Consider the following 17708-nt stretch of genomic DNA (forward strand, 5'->3'; position numbering starts at 1 on the left):
AGTAGAAGGGGGAAACAGGGAGTTTGTAGATGCGCTCACAAATGAATAGTGGGCTTGTTGTGTTCTGCCCCCAATAAGGGGAGAATTGAACTGTGCGTTGGGTGTCTCGAGGGGAGCAGAGGCCTGATGGGAGGAGGATCACTCACCAGCCTCCAGTTGAAAGTTTGCATGAATGTGGATCAGCTGAAAAGCCGTGAGAGTGTGTGTGTGTGTGTGTGTGTGTGTGTGTGTGTGTGTGTGTGTGTGTGTGTGTGTGTGTGTGTGTGTGTGTGTGGTGGGAAATGTTGTTAAGGTAACCAAAAATACATGTTTTTCAAACGTCATCACATCTCTGGCTTCCCCTCCGGGGGCCGCGCAGGCTCATGTAAACGGCGTCGGCGCGATCCCACTTAGTGCCATATTTACTGTGTGTGTGTGAGTCATAAAAAGAGTGCTGTGGTTTGACGCTCAACGTATTTACACACTTTACCCGGTGACTCCGGCTGAAATCTGCCTCATTAAATCAGAGTGCGGAGCTTCACGGTGTCAAATGAAGTCTAATTTAGAATTGTTGATCATTTTAACATGAAATGGTTAAAGATCCTTCCGTCTCCTCCATCGTTTTCCCAGAGGTTTTGTTATTTCAAGCCAGATTTGGGTGACATTCAGTCAGCAAGCCAGTGTTGAAATCTTAATTTCAGCTTTTATCCAGTGATTGAAAGAGCTGATAAACAAAGCCGAAGTCAAATCCACTGATTAACTGTGGTGCTGATTTCACAGTCAGTCAAAGATTTGAGAGAGATTTAGCAGAATTATCAAGAATTCGTACTATTTCATTGACATCTCTGATAAAGTCATTAGTTTAATAATTGTTGAAACTGAAAAAATTTGATTTTTTGTGAATTGCTCTCAAATGAATTTGAAATGAAGACTTATTCTTTAAATAGATTTATTTGGCTTTACTTACAAGTGAACAGGAATTAACAACCAATGATAGATGGCAGTGTTATTTAAAATTCCAAAATAATAATTATCATAGAATAGAATAGAATAGAATAGAATAATTAACCCCAGAGGAAACTTCCTTAACTTATTATACTGACGATGCTTGTCTAGAGTCAAAAATCAAAATGTTTTTGTTGGGATTTACTCTGACTTATTTCCAGTTTCGGGACATAATGTTCCTGTTTAAAGAGGTTAAAGGCATTTTGTGAAGTAGTTTTCTGGTTTTGGTGCCGTGGAGGCTTCAGGTAAAGACCCCTCAGCTCTCTCTCCCTCTCTCTCTCTCTTTGTAATTATTGTTTACACTGTTTACTGCTAAACCATCTTTTGCCATGTACTAATTTCACGCTAGACAGCCACAAAATTATTCAGCATTCTGGCAGTATGTGGAAGTCGTAGATACATTTTTATTTGGCAGTGTCCATCCCCTCTCCGGGTAACAATGTGGCAATTTAGCCCGCGTGGCACTTTGACCTTAAACACGCTTTTAGAGACAAACCTGGTTATTTGAGCAGGAATTTCCCAACAAAAGGCGCTGGCGGACAGTTGCCCCTCCTAGACTAAATTTGGTAAACGTGAGCCTATGCATATTTTACATAACGATTCTGCCTATTATTGCAATTTTGGAGATCCTACAGTGTGAGAACGGCGGCCAATTTATCATTCATTGCGGTAAATCGCAGCGGAGACTGCATTTAATTGAGTTTGCATTGTATTTCCTAGCTGGGTGCCTTCTTGCTATAGGGTGGGGGATTCTTTCAGGCCATCCCGGTGCAGCAGGGGGGCTGGGAGGGGAGGTGGAGGTGTGTGGAGTTGTTGGGGTGGGGGGACCCCCGCCCATGCACCCCTCCTCCTCACAGCTCCGCCTCTGTCTTACAAAACAATCAACTGGTCGTGGAAATGGCCATGGCTGATGTAAAGTGGTGCACCGTGAGTACATTTTAATGCAGGAGCCATTCTGTGGCCGCGTTTCAATGATCGTGATAAACAATTCTCCGCCATGTAAACAAACAAGGGCTGAAAAGTTCCCTTCAGGTGCTGCCGGGCGCCTGATCGCAGTCTGGATGCTTCCCGACGCTTCGCGGGAGCCTGCATATCCGCCTCGGCTGTATTCCACTTCACGAGCCCGCCACTTTGTTAATTTGCGCCTTAATTGTCTTACGATGCAATTATGGAAATCCGGCCGGTCTGCGTGACGCCCATCAGGGCTGCGGGAGCGGCGCGCGGCCCGCCGGATCAGCTCCGTGACTCCTCTCCAAGTCTCCGCTCGTCGGCTGCGAAACGAGCCGCTCGTGGCTGCGAAAAGCACCCGGAGCAGCGCTCAGCCCCACCGGGGACGCATCCCAGCATGCCCCGCTGCAGTGGCTCCTCCACCTCCTCCTCCTCCTCCTCCTCCTCCTCCTCCTCCTCCACGCGCAAAGTGCCTTTTAGTATGAAAAAGCTGCAGAGTTCTCCCAGGTTTGCATAGATTACACACTCGCACGCACATACAAAGCTGTGATGTTTGTCTTGCAAATTTCTTTCTTTTTTTTTTCCCCCCCTTCAATAATTCAGGTACACCCACAAACGATCAGACACACGCACGCACCAACACTGTAACACCTCACAATCATTTGAATCATTCAATTCCTTATCACACAAAGGCAAACTGCATTAAATAAAAAAAATGGCAGTGCGTTTTCCAGTGTGCTCACTCAGTGTTTGGTAGTAAACAGCAAAAAAAATTAACTAACAAACACCACTTTTGGATGTTTCTTTGGAGAGAAGGAAATCACCACAGAACAACAACGTGCAGCTTCACATCTCTGCTTTAATGCAAATATTGACATTGATCACAAGCATTCTTCAAGAAAGTTTTCATTCAGAAACTCAGAAACATGAGTGCTCCTACTTTGTACAGACAGATAATTGTCTTTAACTGAAACAAATAATTAAATAAATAATAAACGCAATCCAAAAACCTATTTGAGGAGGAAAGCCCAAATAAACAAACAAAACTATGTATTTATTAATTATGCAGGATGTTTTCTTTATATTTATACCTGTGTTGTTGAATTTTTTTTTTTATTTTTACATATAGATTATCCTTAACTTAAATAAATCCAAAAATTGCATGTGAAGAGGGAAACAAAAAAACTAACAAAAAAAAGAAAAAAGTGGATTATTTCCGGCTTTCAGAAAGCTTTATATTAACAGCTTAAAAAAAATAATATAATGAAGTTGAAGTACGAAACTGAAACATACGGAAAATTTTGAATTTTTTGTGTAATTCACAGAAATTATTATTATTATTATTATTATTATTATTATTATTATTATTGTTATTATTATCATCATCGATGTGGTTGGGGTTCGCTTCAAAACACTGCAGCTCTAGCTACTAATCTTTTACACACACACACACACACACACACACACACACACACACACACACACACACACACACACACAGGCTTGCAGAGTGTGTTTGGTCCTGTTGCAGTGTGTGTTTTCGCCATTCTGGCCTCACGGTTCTGCATTACCTCCACCAGCAGCTCACACACACCTCAAATACCTCAACACGCCACTCCACCGCCTCGAAACTGTGGATTTTTTTCTCTCTCACTACTAAGATCAGAGCATGAAGTTATTGGCCTGAAATAAAGGCGCTGAAGGAGGAAACCAGAACGCGTCGTTTTGTGGAAAATAGTCAAACCGAATGAGGAAAACTACGAATAAGATAATAGGGATAATATGTTTTAGTTTTAATGAGCTGCTGTTGTGCACGCTGTGATGATGAGGAGGACTAAAAGCGTGTTCTTCAAAGTGTGCAGACTCGGTCCAGTGTGTGTAATTATGTTGAACAGGCCCTGCTCTTTGCGGGCAGCCTGTAATTTCACATTTTTTTTTTCCTCTGAAGCTGGTGGACTTTTAATAAAAAGATACAACGTCAGATCAGACGACGGGAGACGGGGGGAGAGCTCCCTCAAATTAAAACTGCACGAGCGGAAAAAAAGTGGGATGGAATCAGGGTGTTTAGAGACAGAAATGCTGAATCCTGCTCTGTGGAGTCAGATTAATCCTGAAGGATGAAGCTACGTTCTCAAGTCACCGTTTCATTTGAGTTAAATATCATGATTTTTTTTTTTTGGTATCCGATTTTATCAATTAATTTACAATTTATCAGTAGAGTAAAAGTAAAGGGTCACGGTATTAGAATATTTGGACACACACACACACACACACACACACACACACACACACACACACACACACACACACACACCACACACACACCACACACACCAACCCAAAAAATAAATACTTCAATTGGGTTTTTATGTACTTACATTTAAAAATAGAAATATAATTGTTTAAAATATACATAATAAATTGGAATGGTAATTTGACTATTACGGAATAATAATAATTTTATAATAATTAGGTTATTTGATTTCCTGTAAAATAACATTGGGTAATTCTGTGCTCCACAAAAACTACATATTAATATTACTCTTTAATAGTGATTATGTGTTCAATCGTCATTTTTTAAAAATACTGATAACTATAATGATATGATGTAAACAATTATCCGTATTTTTATGAACAAAAGGTTTACTTGCATTTAATATCCCAATGAATAAATATGTGGATTCTTTCTTTTATCCACTATGAATTTAAATAAATTAAAATGTAGAAAATTAAATATTAATTAAAAAATAAATTTAAATAAAGGTCTGGTTTTCGCTGATCTTACCCTGTTCCTTGATAAACGGCCATAAATGAATCTTAAAAAAGCCTCACCTTTGGAACAAAAACATTTTTTAAAGCAGACGGTGGAGGAGAGGCCGCGCGGGTCCGTCCGGTCTCCGGGTCTCCCGCGGTCCGAGCTCCTGCGGGGCAGATTGGGGTGTAACTTGAGAAGGCAGGTCGAGCTGCGGCACAGACGCGTCTCAGGTTTTTGAAAATGGCGCTTCCTCCTACGTGTGCAGCGCGCGGGGGGGCGTGCCATGTGCGCGCTCAATGGAGGGCTGCCGCCCCTGCGCTCCCGTGTCGGCTGTGGTCTCTGGATATGGAACCGTCTCCGGTATTCGCTGGCACAGCCTGATGCGACCCCCCCCCCCCCCCCCCCCACCCCCCACCCCCTCTCCTCCTCCCGTTAACAGCACGTCCGTTCGACCGTCGGAGGAGCGCATCGTGCCCGTTACGCACCGACTGAAGGCGCAGCTTCTCGGGTGTCCTTTTAGCTTTCCGAGCGGCCCCATCCCCCCCCCTCCTCCTCCTCACTCCCCTCCTTTCTGCCCGAAAAAACACGGAGCCGTTACCCCCTTTCTGCTGCAGAGTCCCTTCAGCCCCCCTCCAGTCTCCCTCCGTCCGTCCGTCCGTCCGTCCGGCGGCTCCGTGACCGCTTTGGCGCAAAAAGACGCAGCGTCCTCGCGCCGCCATTCCGGTGCGCGCAGAGGAAGGCAGGCGGGCTGCCCGTGTAACCGCGCAGTGTAGCCAGCAGCTGAGAGGCTTCCAGGGGATCTCTCTCTCTCTCTCTCTCTCTCTCTCTCTCTCTCTCTCTCTCTCTCTCTCTCTCTCTCTCTCTCTCTCTACGGCGGAGCGGCAGCGAGGGAAAAAGAAAAAGGAGGAGGGAGAAGGAGGGGGAAGCCCACGCTGATAGCTGGAGGGAGCCCCAGTGTGTGTGTGTGTGTGTGTGTGTGTGTGTGTGTGTGTGTGTGCGCGCGCGCGCGCATTATAATCGTTGCTAGGAAATCCTTTCTGTCGGTGTGTGAGGGAGGACCTACAAGCTGGATGAGAAGGCAGCTGCAGCAGAAATAAAATCCTCTGTAAATTGAAATCAACATTTAATCTCTTCAAAATAGATTTAGTTCTTTCCCCCCCCCCCCCCCCCTTTCCTCTTTTTGAAGTATATGCTGAGGTGTTTTTTTAGCGGCTGTGTATTTAATGTGCTTTTCTGGGCTTTTTGGTGAGCGTCATTGTTTGCGTGCACGTCGCCTGTGTGCAGCTGTGTGTTCAACCATATTGGTGAAGTTAAATAAAGTCTTTCATCCATAGTGAGGGAATTGATTCAGTACTCTCTGTGTGTGTGTGTGTGTGTGTGTGTGTGTGTGTGTGTGTGTGTGTGTGTGTGTGTGTGTGTGTGTGTGTTGGTGTGGTTACTGGTGGTATTTTCAGATAAATCACTCTCGGCTTGCAGAACAGTCAGTCCTCACCTATGTAAACGCACCCCTGAGGGCAACAGATTTATCTGCAAGAAGACAGTTCACCTCCCTCAAACACACACACACACACACACACACACACACACACACACACACACACACACACACACACACACACGCATGCATGCATCCCCTCCCCCTCCTTCCCCTTCTCCTCTGTTAGCCCCTTCCCCTCAGCATGGAGATGGATGGCCCATGTCCCCTTTGTCTAGATGCAAATGGACTTTAACCCCGAATTAATGGATAACTCCCCAGAAAGGCCTAATAATGCTGGGCTCACATGATGTACACGCACACACGCTCGCTGGCAGGGCCTCCCCGGACACGCCGAGTTCCTCCGCAGAACATTTACACTTTACGCTTCGTGTTTATAGGCAGAGACATCTGTCAGTAAAAGAGTAAAGAAAGTAAACGTAACTTGCAGTTGAACATTAACTTCCATTAAGTACCATTTGTATTTAGCTCTACGAGGTGAGGAAGGCCTACGGAGTTAAAGTGAACCTCCTTCAGGGGGATTTAACAAACCACAACACCACTGTGACCAACCTTTCCCCTCTGAGAAAAGAAAAATTAGAAGTAAAATAAAAAGACAGAACTGCAGGCTTGCATGCCGGCTGTCTTCCCACCTCTCTTTACAACCCCTGTAATACAGAAATATCCCATTGTTGTAATTCTATTTTGGTTTTATGTGCGGACATTTGAACTTTCAGGCCTGTTATATCCTGCGCCGGGCGCTCTGGATGATGACAGACGCTGGGGGTTTAGCGTGGAGCTGGGTGCAGAAATGGGAATGTAGATATGATCCCCCATTAGCAGTGGCGCCATGCTGCTCCGCAACATTACCACGGCACTAAAATTTTATTTTAGTAGGCCACTCACTCAGGTTGATCAAGTGAAGTGGGGGGGAAAGGGAACGGCGAGATAAGGAGCCTCAAAGCGGGCGTGCTGTGTAGTCGGGAGTGTGCGTACGTGCGAGTACTTGTTATGTTTCTCTGAACAATAAACCCACTTCTGCTGTGTATACCTGTCACCCCTGAGCAAGACCAGCGAAACACCCTCGTTTGCCTCATGTCAGGAGCAGACTGCATTACCACGGATGTAAAAACTCATCTGGGGAAGAGGCCACTTGTTGCCGGAGCGTCGCCGGCTCCGGCAGGAAGAGGCAGAGCGGGAGAGAAGGGGGCAGGAATAATTTCATCCAAGTAAGATGGATGTTTTAATGCTTCTGCTTCATGTAAAGGCCTCCGCAGCGCGCCACATAAACATATCTGTCTTTATGAACGCAGATGCCGGGATGATATTGGAGGAGGTGAGGAGCTGTCAGTGGGGCTGATGGGAGGGGAGGGGCGGCGGCGCATACAGTATGAGAGGCGCTGCTTCTCTACATATGTCTTTTTTCAGTGAGTCGCTCATTTTTAACCCTTCGTTGTGTCTTCAAAAAGTCTCTTTACCGCCTGGTGAATTACTGTTTCCACCTAAGAGGGAAGGGTTTCCTCCAGAGCCACGTTTGGTTGAATTAACGGAAGGGAAGAGAAATCATAACAGAACTATTACGTGCGTTTACATGGGACTTTTTATTCCTCTATAAATCTGAATGAAGCCTAATTTTATGTAAACGCCTAAAGACTTTATATAGCATTAAGTTTAGATCAGAATAGTGGTTTATTCTCCTTTGAAAATAGAATTATATGCTAAGTAGGCGACTTCGTTCTGGTCGTTCTGCGCATGCTCCGTTGTGATGACGCAATTTTCCAAGATGGCAGCCCGTGGTCCGCGTTCCGACTTGTATGGAGATGATTCATTTAACGGCAGTTTTCGAAGAATTGGATAAAATGGAACGAGCGGATTGACGGGTGCTTAACGACGCGGGCGTTTTCAAAACTTGTAGCGTGAAAGTTAATCGAGAAAAAAAGACGAGAAAAACGCTGTTAACTTCCGGGAGACGTCAGCACGTCATTGGCCGCCCCCCGTCCAATCAGAACGCTTTGCAGACCCCGTCGTGAGAGAGGAGTTAATCCGTTATTTTTCCAATGTAAACACCAAGCTCCTGATTATAATTCTGGATTACTTAATTCAGAATAAACCAATTCCGAATTGAAAACACCATGTCACCACTGGATGGTCACCAGGCCGTCCCACGACAAACACACACACACACACACACACATACATAGGATGTTTAAAGTCACTAATTAGCCTCACATGCACGTTTCTGGACTGTGGGAGGAAATCCACACACACTGAGAACATGCAAACCCCTCAAAGACCGGCCTGCCGCATGTTTTCAGCCCGCGACGTCCTTGCTTTGAGCCTCGCCACTGCTCCACCGCGCAGCCCCTTCTCGGTGTTTCAGGTTGTAAAAACATGAGAAGAGAAGTGACTCAGCTTTATTTATTGTCTTCTTGTACTCGGGTTACTCAAGAAAAGTCACGGCCAAACGTGATTACACAGTCCGAAGCAGTTATCTTTTTATGTGTGATTGAAATTTCTCAGCTAAGGTTGCTGAAATCTACTTTTGATGCCAAATTGCCGTGGCTCTTTCAGCAGATCCGTTCACCTCCAAATCCCCAAATGCTTCATAAGAACAAAGTGCCATGCTTGTCCCAGCGTCTCTCGTCCCAACAGCTTCACGTTGTGTTTCAGTCTTCAGACGCATGAGACTTTTGGCCTATTTGGCATCAGAGGAGTCCTCCTACAGAACGAGGCTGTGTTCTCCCTCAGTCAGTCCCATCTTCTGGCTGAGTGTCTGATATTCTGTCAGCGTTTAGCTCTGTCAGCCACATTTATGTTTTTTAATTGTCTCACGCTTCGGAGACATATTTCAGACCCTGGTCATCAGAGGAAGGAGGAAGGACTGATACTTTTAAGAGAGAGCAGAAGAGATGGGAGACAGAGCCAACGCGAGCGGAGCCGGTTGGATCGGTTATGAGTCGACCTCTGACCTCCCAGCTGGATCCAAAAGAAGGGCTTCAGTGCACACTTCCCTTTTCTCCTCTGAAGGCAGCACAGATCACATGACTCTCCGGAGAGGGCCACGCCGCGCCGCGTGATGCTGCTGCAGATGTGAAGCGAAGGGGGCAAAAAAAAAAAAAAAAAAATTATAAAAGGAAGAAAAGAAGTTTTTAGTGAAAGATTGGAAGGGGAACAAGGTCTCGGGGATGACTTGGAGAACAAGCAGACGCGTCAGCAGACAGTGAGGAGGGGGATGGGGGGTCACAAAGCTAGCTTTGTCTCTCTTCTGGCTTCTACATTAGCAGCTGCAATAAAAAGAAGGAGGAAAAAAAAAAAAAGCTTGGAGAGAAGAGCGTGGACGGACGGAGGCACGAGGGGCTGAACGGCCCGTTGTGACGTTTAAGAGACATCTCTGTTTGTCACTCCGGCGCGCCGTGTTTTAACGCCGCTGCACAGAATGTGCATACAGGCCGTAACTCACACCCAGAAATGAACAGTCAGCAGGCGGATTGGACAGAAGGGCTCCAGTGTGTGTGCGCTGACGTAACGCCCTGCTTTATGACTGATATACATTACAATTTGGGAGCAAAGATGAAAGAATTTAGTGCCGTGGCAAGAAGTCATATCCCAGGATGCCTTGCTCCCTGAGCTCACCAGCTTGCGGCCGTTACTCTGTTCTCCACCTGCGGGGGTCACGGGGCCGTAAACTCGGGGCGGCGCGTTTCTCCGGCGCACACGCCTCAGCGAGCGTGCGCGTTCGCCGTGCACTTGCCTCCCAGGCAAAAAAACAAATTAGCTGATCGCGGGAGCTGCTGAAGCCGCCGCCGTCCGCCGGTCCGCCGGCACCTTGGAGTGTTTTTCATCCACCGGAGAAGAAGTGGCCTCAAATTAGAACCAGAGACAGGTTTAAAGTCCGATTTCTAACCTGTTGCAGCTGTGTCACAAATATTAGTGCTCCGTGTACACACACACACACACACACGCGCACACACACACACTGTTTCTGAACCGGGTTAAGCATGGCCAACTGTATTACACCGCAGCAAATGAGACGCATCGCATTCAGAGAGCGAATATCAAACATTTGTCCACATTTATCAATACTGCCATGTGTGTGCGGCGTGGTGATCGGCCCTCCAGCCTGTGGGAGGCACGCACATGCCAAACGCGTTACAGGACGCGCATTGTCTTTTCCTGCAGCTGTTGCGCTGGGAATGAACACTGCAGATGTTTCCTGTGTAAATGTGTTTACTGCATTATAATGTACAGCGTGGCTTATGAATAACTTACAATACAAGACGGTTTCAAGGTTTTCTCTTTGGAGTGGAGAATGCTCCGGAGACAAAGATGCTTTAGTGAAAAAACTTTCCACCCCCGACAGGTGCTAATGCTCGCCGTGTGAAGGAATTCATGAGTGGAAGCCACCTGACACCTCTGATAGTATCTGACTGAGGTGTGTTTACCCAACACCGGCCCAGCAGGGAGCTCAGAGGACCCCAACCTGTCGGGGGTTTCGGGTGAACCGGGCCACGCTCCGGGACGGGGCGAGGTCTGCATTTCAAAACGGCCTCATCAGAGGTGACGACGGACGGACGGGCGGGCGTTTTAACGGCCGGTCTGGATCCAGTTTGTGTGCTCCTCTGTACCAGTTGAAGGAGAGGACTGTTGTTGTGTGAGACATCTAGCACAAACAAAGAAAAACATGTTTTGTAGAGACAAATTACAGAAGAAAGGGGCAGAGCATGTTTGGTTCAGTGCTGAAGGAGAATTTGGAGATATCAGTATCTCCAGTGGTCATCACACAACTTCTGAGCTTCTTTGTTTTTGTTTTGTTTTTTTTCCCTTTTACAATATCAAGATTGCTTCAGTCTTTAAAAAAAAAAGAGGGGAAGTGTATATCGAGATGGGTTCCTCTGAAGAATGGGCCTGCTGATTGTGAAGTGTGTGACGGGGAGAACGAGTCGCCACATGGCAGAAAGTGAGACGGACAAGAACGCTGACAGAACAGCGAGGCATTCCTCACCCATCACCTTATTTAAAATCAATGTTAAAAAAAGGAAAGAAAAAAAACTTAACCAGTAGAAACATGCTTCAGTTTTTAAACTTTTAGGAGAAATTAAAAGGCCTGTTTTTCACTCCCTGGACTGAGGATGTTTAATTAGGACTTTGATTTATTTTTAGCAAGAATTCATTTAGGTGAACATTATGGAAATTTTATTCCCAAAGCTGGAGACAAAAGCCAGTGGTTCAAGGTGCAACGTGTAGATATTATAACTCACAGCAACAGCAGAAGATGTGGACAGAATGAAAGAAATGCTTTACATCGCCACCTGGTTATTTCTTGTTTTTTAAATTTAAATCGGCGATCTGTTCAGAAAGTAGAAAATTTGTTTTTTTTAAGGAAAGTGTAGCCAAAAACTAAAATATTTTTCTTAAATCATGTTAAACATCTGTCAGTTTGTCCTAATTTGAGTTAAGAAATCATCAAATGTTGAGCGCAACCACCCATAATAGTTACTGTAGATTCTATCATATATAGTAACATGATCATAACATTTTTGAACTGATCCACAAACTGCATGACCCACAATGCAACAGCAGGCCGCTGACATGTGAGGGTCAGGTTCCTTGGTGGGTGGGGTGTGCTGCGACCCTCCCACTTCCTATTCCCATAAATCCTCTCAGAGGCAAAACCAAAACCATACTGGAAGGATTTATGTATGTATTGTTGCTTTTGGTCTTGAGAATGGTGACTATTTTTCAACACTCCAATGAGGGCAGCAGCGGTTTGGAAAAGTCATAATAGAATTACTTAGCTTGAACTTGGAGTTTGTTTTCTTTCTTTTTTTTTTCAGAGTGGATTTGCCTGCTGGGGCTGGCGACGCATATATCTTGTTGTTGAGATGGAAATGTCTGATGTCGCCGTGTCAGAGGTTTTCGTGTCTCAGCTCATTGGGAATCCAAAGCAGCGGTGCCGTGCAGCCGGCTCTGCGCGATGTGGCCCGGAGAGGTCACGGTCTGGTGCCGGGGTCAGGGCTTTGGGCCTGATGCTTTACATGCTGGGCAGTCAGAGGATGGCGAATCGGATCGGCCACTTTTAGCAACAGCTTCTGGACCAGTCTAAATTCAGAATTCCTACAAAATGCAGAGAGGAAATGACAGTGCCTGCTGGTGATTACAGCTGTGATTGTGAACTGGAGTGGAGTGGATTGAATAAATTAGAAGAAACCTGCGGACCCGCCCTTCAGGGCGCCTGGAGGTCCCCCCCCCCTGTTTCCCCAGGCTCCCCCCTCCCCCCTCCATCGGCCGGAGGTGCAGGGGTTAACAGTGACGTGGTGCTCGTGAAGCGGTGACCCGCGGGGCAGCCGGTGGGGGCTGCAGGGGGAGGCAGGAGGAAGACGAGGGCTGAGGTCCTGTTTGGAAGAAGGAAGGCGAAACGGCTTGCTGGGCTCGCTTCTTCCTCCTCATTTATTTTACACTTTCTCAGTAAAACTGTATTAGCACGTGTGTTGGTTTTTTTTCTTTCTTTTTTTCCCACTATCTTTCATTTATTCATTTATTTTTTTTGTTTTAAACCTTTGTTTCTTTGTCGCAGGCTGAGTTCAGCGGCTGCGGAGCGGGAGATAAATTTCACTTTTTACGCACAAACTTGTCTGGACCGTTTGGACTCGATCAAAGGCTGCGGGGCAAAAAAAAAAAAAAAGAGAGAGAGACAGAGAAAGCGCAGAAATGCAGCGGACTCTTTAATGCCCGTGCTAAATGTTTACAGCGCTCGTACAACGGAAGCCGTGTGTACAGATCAGTGTTTGCGATGCGCCGGGGTCGATCATCCCCTCAACAAAATGCCACAGCAGCCATATATCCGCGCGTGTAGGGGCCATTTGATGTAACTCGCGGTGAATTTTAAGAAGGTGGGTAAACTGTGACCTCCGGGCGGTAATTAGGCCCACCATTTGCCTAACGACCACCACTGTAAACAAATATCCAGATATCCAGAGAGAGACGCGATCGCTCTCTTTTCATGCCAGACTCGTACTATTCCGCAAATAAAAACACAGGAGTTTGTTGTGGTCTGCTTGTCGCCATACGGCCCGGCTGGAGGTTAAACACACAGACGCTGGTTACCCAGAACCTCAAGGAAAAAGTTGTAGAAGAGCAGGTAGGTGCAGGATATTTGGAGTAATGTTGGAGGAGTGTTTGGCCCTCCTTACACCAGATTCAACGCAGTTGAACGTGAAAACAAGAACAGCATAGATGCGTGCGTAAATGCGCGTGGAGCCAGCATGAGTAGCCCACACCTTTTGTCGTCGGGGATGGGAGTGGCTGTATTCCTGGTGCGTAATTCATAAGCATGCCTGCTGATGTCCATTTGCTCCCTCCCCTGATTTAAAAAAAACAAACTCAAAATGCAAGAAAGCTCTTTCGTCTCCTCGACAGAGCGAGAGAGTGCACGGGAAATAGATGGAGAGGGAGAGGGAGAGAAAGGAAAGGGAGAGTTTCTCCATCAATTTTCTGTTTAATGTCAGCGCTTCGGCCGCAGTGTGGGAGAGAGGACGCGTCATCCACACATAAATTTGCTGTGATACAGCTTCACGGGGACTCGTGTCCACAGGATCCTGCGCATGTAGTCGGGGAAAATCCCTCGGTGGACAAATCCAGCCTCAGAGTTACCGTGTAAGTAAGCAGAGCGCTGTTTCAGCCCATACGTTCAGAGGCGCGTCGGCTCCAAAAGAACTTGATTAAACAGTTATAATTTTTTGATTTTACTGAAATGCAAGTTTCTGTATAGAAAGGTTTACTGCTAGAATGTTTCCAGGTTTGTTGCCGTGATGCTTACAGCATTTTATGTGTTTAATCTGTTTCCATAACTTATTCAAGATGCTTGCTGAGTTTCAGGGAGTTGGCGTTAATCTGGGTCACACGTTTTTGGACTGTTTACTTTGTTCCGTTGAATCTATAACTGCACTTTTAATTATAATATTCCATCTACTTTCAGTTCAGGACTAAAAGGTGTTGCAAAAAAAAAAAAAAAAAAACTTTACGTAGTCAGATTATCTAGCAGACCGTTTTCCCTTTCACTACAAAACGCCTCACAGCAGCCAAGCGCAGAGGGATGAGCGCATTTGAGATTTTTTTAAAGCTATGAAAGTTTTTTAGATTGATCTTCTTTGCAAAAAATCGTCTTGACTCAAGCACACTCACCCACCCACACACACACTCACACACACCATAGTTGCGTCCATGGTTGGGGGTTTTACTGTGTCAGGCTTACTTGAATTATATTCAGTTACACGGTAAAATAAGGATATCCTAACTGCTTTTTATTTTACACACACACACACACACACACACACACACACACACACACACACACACACACACACACAGTTGCAGTTGGCAAAACCTCTGTGATTTCTGACTTAAGTTGATAAAGTGGCAGTAAAGACAAAAGTTGTGTCGCTGACTGATCCGGGATTTAGATATTGGTGCAGGGATTTCTTCTTTCTTTAAAGAGTCTTTCCCTCACATATTTTTTTCCACTATGCACAAATATGCTTCATTTTGTCACATTTCACTTGATCACACATGAAATATAACAACATTTATAAAGAATTCTTGTAATTCCTGGAAAATTTTGAAGAAAATTAAGAAATATTCTAAAAAAATTTATAATTCAAGTTACACTGTTTGGTAAAGGAAATACATTTATTCAGCTGCTCTGTCTGAGTGTAAAAGTTTCTGTATTGAAAAAGCTCATTTATTACTTATAGTTGCTTTTATTCTGTTTCGTTTTACATAGATAAATTATAATACGAATTATATATAAAAAATCAGGAGCCTTAGATAAATGTTTTCCGATTATAAGTAAATTATAACAAACTATTTGCCTTGACATGTAATGTGTAACACTCTGCGTGGGAAAGTTCCGGCAGTCCCTGGTTAAAGTACACATGAGGTCAGTCATGAGTGAAATTAGTCACCTCTCTCCTGCATTTTGAAAGTTAAACTTTATCTGATGCTGCTTGTTCTTCGGTATCAAGTGTTTATCAACCTTATGTTGGACAGAAGATCCAGACTCGGATCTGTCGCTGTGCGTAATCCCTTATCATGCAACATGATCAACGCGACCAAGCAACAGACTCCAACAGGAGATAAAGAAGAGTTTAAAAAATGTTGCTCAATCTTAAAATAAAATAAAAACAAAAAACACATCACTCTTCACTCTGCTTTTTGCGCTTGTCTTCAGCAGAGTGTTAAAGTTGGGAGTTATGCAAATACCTTTGTTTCAGAGCAAGCCTTTGTTTTTGTTGGCGGAATCTGCTGCGTTTCTTTTAAATGTTGAGTGATGAGTTGCAGGAGGTCAAATGACCTCTTGACCCCCGGGGCCTGTCCTGGAGGCGCTGGGTAAATGGGCTTTACATGGGCACTTTTAACACTTCTTCAACTCGGGAACTTCAGGATTTCTGAATCTGGCCTGACTGATCGATGCTTTATGAGACATTCTTCATTCTGGGATCATGCTGGATGAAGAAGAGGCGCTGTTGAAATTTAGGAGTATGAATCCTGCAGTGGCAACACGCAGGCTGTCAGTCTGTCACACTCCTGACACAGAATGTATTTAATCCCATTATTTGCATGTATAATATCAACATTTCAGTGGCTGTTACCAGTCAGCGGCTCCTCCCTGTCTGAATACAATCTACTCACGAGCCGGCAGAGCAGGGCCCGCGCGCCATGGCTGTTGATGTTCCAATGGTTAATGGTAATTAAAGCCTCCACCTGCGTGTTTTGATGCGCCATAAATAGATACCGGCGCTTTCATCCCGTCCATACAGGCCTGCCGGTGGTTGTTACAGCCGGATGTATGGCCGCGTGACAGGTACTAATTTGGTGTCGGAGCCATCCCCTCTGCCACCAGCACCATCACCGCTATCATCCTGCATCTGAAGCTGTCTGGAGACGCCAGCGTTTAGGCGACACCGTGTTTTTTGCTGCTACAATTGGAGTCTTTGATGGCGAAGCAGAACCCTTCTTCTTCTTCTTCTTTTAGTCGCTTTACTTTTTCATGCCATCAATTTCCTATTTCCTGACCCGTTGCGAGGCATGAGCTCCTCTGTCAGGATGATCAGAAATAGCATCTGTCCTGCGCGCGCACACAAGAAAAAGGTCATGTTGTTGTTTTTGTGTGTGTGTGTGTGTGTGTGTGTGTCCAGTCAACTTCTGGCTTCATCTTGTCTTCTTCCATCCTTCATGCTCCACGCTGTTGTTTCGCCGGGGTCGATACTTACAAGGTGTCGGCCACCGAGGAGCGAGAGGAGGCTGCAGTCAACCCACGTCGCCGCTGTTACGCGCCCAGGGCGCGTGGAACAAGCTTGTTTTTCATAACACGCTCCAAAAGCCTTCTTTTCCCCTCTCGGTCGTCTCGTGGGCCCAGGCGTGTCCCCGGTGAAAGACCCCGTTTTGGGAACGTTCATCATTAAAGGGCGATCATAAATATCTGGTTGGGGACGTGCGCGCGCGCGGGCCTCCCGTGGAGACGGCTCGCCGCTGCGTTTCCTGTTCGCTTTACAAAACGTGGCCCCGTTTTAAAATTCGCTCCGATCGGTGTGGAGAAGGGGATGAGCTGGTTTTAAAAACAACAACCACCACCACGACGGCCGCATTGTTCAGGAGATCGCGGCGCGTGACGAGGGGTGAAGTTGCAACGCTGAACTGAAGTTACGCACACTTCTCATCTCGGACAGTGTGGAAGCTCAAAAAAGTCTGGAAATAACCCTGAAAGGCAGCATGTTGCTGTCCTGATGAGGGGGAGAGGCAGCCCCAGCGCCCCGGACTGTGGAGCGGAGAGGCGCGGAGGCTTGGCCCGGTGTGAGGCGGAGAGAGGGAGGCAGAGGAAGGAGGAAGGTGGAAAGTGTCAGTCAGGAACGCTTCATTGCTCGAGGACAATCCGCGCACAGGACCGCTCTGTTTCAAGAGCAATCAGTCAATCCGCATTAATTACCCCCCACCCACCCCCCTTCCCACACTGTGCAGGGCTGGCACACGGACCGGGGGAGGCTGGGGGTGGGGGCGGGGGTGGGTGCGTGTGTTATGCTTTCTCTCCCTCTCTTTCTCTATCTGTCTCCGCACACAAACACTCACACTCATCCACCCTCGCCCCCATACCCCCCCCCCCCCCCCGCCTCCTCCTATTTTAAGTGAAAAAGAACCAATAAAAATCAAGCTATAAAAGGCTTTTCCTTGTCACTAAATAAATTAAATGCAGATTTCTGTTTTAAGTGGCGGAGCTCCTTTGTGAGCCGCGGACCCGGGTCCTTTATTGTCCCTCTGTCATTAGTGCTGAGGACAATACTGTCAATGGACACAAGAGGGGAAATCCCACTTATTTCACTGTAAAGATGTAATGCACGTCTTCCATACGCGAGTTCAAAAATCATTTTCGTGATTGACTTCGAAATCTCCAAAACTGAAATGAGCCGAGACAGTTTGTTCCCCGGGGTTTTTGTTTTAAACCACAAACCCGAGAGTTGGGATAATGTAAATGTCACCTTTCTATCTAAACTCTAC

At 46.0% G+C, this 17708-nt stretch overlaps 1 protein-coding gene across 4 annotated transcripts in view; it reads left to right on the plus strand.

Annotated features, from left to right (window-relative positions):
• Positions 1 to 17708, plus strand: part of bahcc1b (BAH domain and coiled-coil containing 1b) — an 83436-nt gene that overhangs the window by 13167 nt on the left and 52561 nt on the right. Inside the window, exon 1 of one of the 4 annotated variants that reach the window (XM_030098670.1) lies at positions 13188 to 13299. The exons of 2 other annotated variants lie outside the window; for them this stretch is intronic. The gene's annotated coding sequence lies outside the window, so the exon portion shown is untranslated. Of the gene's footprint in view, positions 1 to 13187; positions 13300 to 13588; positions 13815 to 17708 lie in introns of those variants that run through there. One more of the 4 variants, XM_030098669.1, reaches the window with a different exon arrangement.

The sequence above is a fragment of the Salarias fasciatus genome, chromosome 8 (genome assembly GCF_902148845.1).
Source record: "Salarias fasciatus chromosome 8, fSalaFa1.1, whole genome shotgun sequence".
Taxonomy (NCBI): domain Eukaryota; kingdom Metazoa; phylum Chordata; class Actinopteri; order Blenniiformes; family Blenniidae; genus Salarias; species Salarias fasciatus.